Here is a 5,831-nt window from a genome sequence, read left to right as displayed (position 1 = left end):
GCTGAAGGCAGAGCTGAGGAACCCACAGCCAAGGGTTTGCTCATGTGCAAGATGACTTCGAGGAGAGAACGGAGGAGTGGAGACACTCTACGCCTAGGAACAGGATCCTCTCCGGGGTGGAGCGGACCTTCCCCAGCCTCACGGGGCCCCACTGCCCTAGCCAGCCTCCGGGACAGAAGCCACTGTCACTCCAGAGGTGGAGCCTGAGGGAGCAGTTTCACAGTCCTGCCCACCACCCCTCTCAGCCCACTCTCCTTTCTCAACATGCTATCCAGGGGACAGGGCAGGCTGTACGGGAGGAGGCCGCATTCCCCACCTCTCCCGCCTCTTCACTGCAGGCAGACACGCGTTGGTAGGCAAGGGCACCAAAAGGGTCTTCATCTGATCCATTTCTAGGAGCAGCTGGAAGTGGGCACCACGAGGGGCCAGGAAGTACAGGTGCTCTCTCTCTAGGAAGGGTTTCTCAGGGCCCAGGGTGCACCTGGCCCCCCAGAGACTATGAAGAGGCAGGAAGTCAGCCCTGGGGAGCAGGCACTCAGGTTGCAGCAGGACTTTGGCCAGCAGTTCCTCAAGCCACACACTGTCCAGGCCTGGGTCTATTGTCATAGGGTCTGGTTCAGCTGCCTCGGGGGAAACTGCAGGAAAGAGGCCTCCCTCTGACCGCTGCAGGAAGTTCAGGATTCTAGGGTGGACATGCCCAAGGGTAGGGAGGCTTAGCGCACCACTGACTCACCTGGGCACTTGGTAAGAGGCTAATTCAGTGGATCGGGGGCAGATACCTAGTGGTGGATCTGAGAAATAGACTCCAGGTTCTTGCATACAGCAAGCAAAGAACTGCAAGTGCACTTCAAAAAGCCAAAGAAAAAGTAGCTGCATTTATCAAGGTAATGGAAGATGTGCTCAGGGCAGTTCCATACCAACAGAAACAAACGGTGGCACGGACAGAAAAGTGTCTGCGGAGTAGGGAAAAGGCAAAGATAAATCCGGCTTTTGGATTTTGAAAGATAACGCACCCCACCCCAGGTGCCTCTCAACGAGAATCTGGTTAAGACTGACGGAAGTGACTGACAGGGTCCTGCGTCCTCTTGGGCGCCCCACAGTGCTGTGTCTGTCCCAGAAGTTGCTGATTTAATCTCAGGCAGGAGATGCAGTCCATATGTATGAACCTTTAATGAGGTTCAAGTGGGGAAAAGGTCACTGAAGTTCAGGCCTGGGGCTTTAGAGATTTAGAGGTCTTTGTTATTTTTATTCCTGCTTCTCTTAGGGCTGTGGAAGGAGGATGGGGTCTGTCACATTGTCCAAATTCAGGTGGCCTCTCAGCCCCAGTCGTGCTGCCTGTACTAGGGCTGGCAGGGTCTGTCTTTCCAGCCACCTCCCAGGTGACCACACTTTGAGGAGAGAGGCCTTAGGGAGGCTGTTGTGGCAAAATACAGATCTTACCCCAAAGGTAATAAGAAATAGCTTATTCTGAGCCAAACATGAGGGACCGTGGCCTGGGAACACGGGCTCCAGTTACCCCTGAGAAGTGCGTCAGTCACTGTGGAAGAGGTCACGTGACGAGCAGAAGACAGTCGTACATCGATGCATTCACCAAAGACTTTGGTGGGGGCTTCAGGTAGGTGGCCTACAGCTGAGCAGAGAAGCCTCCCCTACAGGTTTCGCACGTTATTTCTGCAGGCTCGCTTAGCTCGGGGGTGTGGAAGCTAGCAGCTCTCTGCTGCGCTCACCTGGCTGTCCCAAAAGTTCTCCCTAGTAGTCAGGAGGATGCTGGGTCAGACACAGAGGTTGATAGGAAGTGGCTATTAAAAGGGGTTAGAGACGGCCCGTGGCTCTTGGCCTGCAGCGCTCTGCTTCTCCACAGGTCCGGCCTTCTAGTCAGCTGGTCTGCAGGATCTTCTATACCCGTGCGGCTCCTTCAGAGAGCTTAGCTCACAAAGTCAAGCAGGAAGTCAGGCAAAGTTCAAGAGCCAAATGGGGACCTCTGCTCCCCGCGTCTGGTGTCTGCTTCAGGCTCCGCATGCCGGAGCACCGGTATTTGACTCTGCTGCACCCCAGTCATGCTGTGATGCAAATGAACACACCCGCCCAGAGGCAACCTGCTGTTCTAGAATGTGCAGGCATCTGGATAGTCAGTCAGGGGGTGTCGAGGGCTTGGGCCCGGATCTGCTGCTTGCTTGTCTACAGAGTGGGAATAATAACAGCGCTGCCCCAAGAGGTGTGGGTTCACTGAGCTGGGTCTGGTGCTGGGGGCTCAGTGGTAGAAGCTATTACTGTTATTGCTATTATTTTTATTCATCCACATCACATGCCCTCTGGGTGCCCTACAATAGAAAGGTAGATGGGGAGAAAGGGCTGAGGCCCCGGGGACTGGAGAAGTCAGTGTGGCCAGGCCAGGTGCCCCTGCACAGCCCCACGAGAGGCCTCAGGAGCCTGCATCTGCTGCTTGGGCTGCAGCAGCCACCGAGGACATAGAGCAGAGAGGCCGCAGCTGTAGGCCAGGCGAGGGCACCCTGCCCGGCATGGCACCAGGGTCAGGACCGACATGCGGCGTGCACTTGTCTCCGGGATTTGTCTGCTGACCGCCTTTGCACAGCACTCTTGTTTATTCAGATGAGGTTCTGCTGAAGCCAACGACAAATATTCTTTCACATTAGCAGGAACTTGGAAACGATGCTGGAACAGCTCCTGTCCAGCACTCAGCTGTGATCCCAACCCCAAAATGAGGGGTTCTGGCTCAGCTTGTGTCCTTGATGGTTGTTGTTATTGTTTCATGGGAGTGAGCGATGGAGGTAAGGCAGGGAAGACCACATTTTTCAAACGTCTCCCGAGCGAGACAGCCCCGCTGTCCAGCGAACAAGTTTATCCTCAGCTCTGAGACAGCCTTCAGGCTGCTATGGAGTAGTATTAGAGGATGTGTCACAGGAAGCCTCCATGGACCCAGGGCTCGGGCACTTCCTGCCTGAGCAGGGCCACCTCTCAGAAGTTCGGAAGCATGAGTTGGGAGGAGTAGACAGTTTCTTTGTTGCAGCCTCAGTACGCTGTAGTGGGTAAGAGGAGAGTTCTGGAGCCCTGAGACCTGGGTTCAATTCCCAGCTTCTCCGCTCACGTCTCTGGGAGAGCTCAGCAGAATAGCTTCCCTTCTCTAACCCTCCGCCTCCTGATTCAGAAACGGACATGGTAAGGTGATGATGTGGGGAGGTGATTCACAAGGCGGTAGCAATGCTTGCCGGACAGGAAGCACTCGTAGTGCGTTAAAATCTAGGCGGGCTAAGCAACAGAAATTTACTCTCTCACATCCTGGAGGCTGAAAGACTGAGATTATGAGGGAGCTGGGCCCAGAGGTGGCCGTTCTGCAACAAACTGAGGTGTCGGAAGGTTTCAGGGCATTCGAAGGCCTGCAAAGGCCTGGGCTGTGGGATCTGAGGTCTCCTTGGCCAGGTGGAAGCTCTGGAGGCAAACTGGAGGCTGCTGTGTTTCCCACCAAGGGACTAGGAGGAGGCAGAAGGTTTCCACCCCAGGCTGCCCTCCTTGAAATTCAAGCTCAAAAAGACAGTCAGGTGGTACACACAAATAGTGCGCTCTGCCTCCTGGGAAGCTGAGGCAGGAAGATCTCGAGTTCAAGCCCAGCCTTGGTAATTTAGCAAAATATTTATTGTCTCAAAATTAATAAAAAGGGGCCTTTTCAATCCCTGGGGGGAGTGAGATGAAAAAAAGAAAGAATGAGAGAAACAGAGAGAAGAGAAAAAGGAAAAGGAGAAGAAGGAGGAGAAGGAGGAGGAGGAGAAGGAGAAGAGGCAGCCAGAAGCTTCTCTATTGGGTTAGGTGTGGGGAAGGATGTTAACTCTTTTCCCTGTCCCTCCTAAATTCTCCAGTGTGGTGGGCCCTGGGAAATGAACTGAGGAAGAGAGACCAGCTAGAGACGAATACACTGAAGAGGGTTAGCTTGCTGCTGCCTCACTCAAGGAAGCCCTCGGAGATGCAACTGAGGGGGTGGCCGGAACTTGGCTTTACCAAACACCTTAGCCCAAGAACAACAATACGTCTGCAGAGAAAGACTGGACGCGGGAAAGAGCTTGGAGCTTCTAGGGTGGCAGGTTGTGGGAAGGCAAACGTGGGAAAGGAATGCAGGCTGGTTTGCTAGTGTGTTACGTGGATTCCTGTGGGGCTAAAGTCATGCTGGGTCCTTCAGGTCGAGAGGGGCAGGGTCACCTTTACCAATCCAGTTCTTTAGGGCAAATGGGGGAGGGCAGAAAGCTTCCCTTGTACCAGTTCTGTTCCATTGCCTTTGGCTCAGAGAATCCTCTTTCATTCTTTGGGCTACCTGGTAACTGTGGCCTCAAAATTAGCATTTCCTCCCTCATCCTCCCACCTGAGGGGCTGGTCCCCAAGTGGACGCTAGTTCACTGTACGTGGTCTGCACTCAGAGAGGAGCTGCAGTGGGTGGGTGACCGCGAGCCAGTTCCCCTGCAGGAAATAGAGAAAAGGCTGCCATATCCAGGTTCAGGCCAGAGCCTGTAATGACAGAGGCTGACAGAGGCCATCAGGAGGCCATGGCGCTGTCGCTCAGCCAGCCTTGTCCCTGGCTGCGTGCCCAGTCTCTCGGCCCTGCTGGGAGCTGGAGGGATAAGTGAAAGCTGCTCAATGCAGAGCAGGAACCTGGGGATGGAGCCTGAGCTCACTGTCCTCAGGGCTTTGGCTCCGCTGATACTGAAGCCATCCCCCCCACCCCCGCTTTTATACCAGAGGACAATGTATTTGCATATGGCCCACATACTGCTGGCGTGCTTTACACCACCTCTGGGTTACTTGGCATACTTAGTATAATGTAAGTGCTGTGTAAATAGTAATTATGCTCAATTTCCTAGGGAAAATGACAAGAAAAAAGTCTATACATATTCAATACAAATGCAATTTTTTTTTTCAAACATTTCCCACCCACCAGTTCTGAGGGCCTACCGCTTATTGGCGTTCAAAAAAAAAAAATCCTTTTCTCTAAGGGCTGGGGATTTAGCTCAGCACTGCTGCTACCTGCCTCGCAAGTGCAAGGTCCCGAGTTTGATCCCGGTACCCTCTCTGAGTGTGTCAGCCCTCAATCTTCCTCTCTGGGAGACAGGGTGGGCAGCAACAGATCATTCCCTGGCAGCCTGAAGGGAGAACCTGGAGATGCGGGGATTTAAGGGTATCAGTGGGGGCCATTGATGGAGTATGGAAAACCCCAGGGTGCTGACACTGAAGCCCCCAGCAGGCTGATAACCTAAGGAGCTCAGACCATTCTGCAGCGTCAGGTTTCTAGATCCTGTACTGGATAAAGAATGCTGGAGGACTTTCGTATGTTGAACCACCCTTGCATCTCTGGAATAAATCCGACTTGGTCAGGATGGATGATCTTCTTGATAATCCTCTGTATTCTGTTTGCTAGTATCTTATTAAGGATTTTTGCATCTATATTCATTAAGGAGATTGGTCTGTAGTTCTCCTTTTTAGTTGTATCTTTCCCTGGTTTGGGAATCAAAGTGATACTTGCTTCCAGGAATGAATTTGGAAGTATAGCTTCCCTTTCAATTTCATTGAAAAGTTTGAAGAGTAATGGTAGTAGTTCTTCTCTAAATGTCTTGTAAAATTCAGCAGTGAATCCATCAGGGCCTGGGCTTTTCTTTGTTGGTAAGTTTGTAATTACATTTTCAATTTCACTGATTGTGATTGGGGTGTTTAAAATGTTTTTATCTTCTTCGTTCCACTTTGGTAATTCATAAGTATCTAGAAATCTGTCCATTTCTTCTGTGTTTTCCATTTTATTAGAGTACAGGTTCTCAAAGTAGGTATTCATGATC

Source organism: Fukomys damarensis, unplaced genomic scaffold, assembly GCF_012274545.1.
Source record: "Fukomys damarensis isolate Sample0158 unplaced genomic scaffold, DMR_v1.0_HiC HiC_scaffold_8, whole genome shotgun sequence".
NCBI classification, from domain to species: Eukaryota; Metazoa; Chordata; class Mammalia; order Rodentia; family Bathyergidae; genus Fukomys; species Fukomys damarensis.
The sequence above is the reverse complement of the archived record's forward strand: the minus strand, read 5'-3'. Positions refer to the sequence as shown.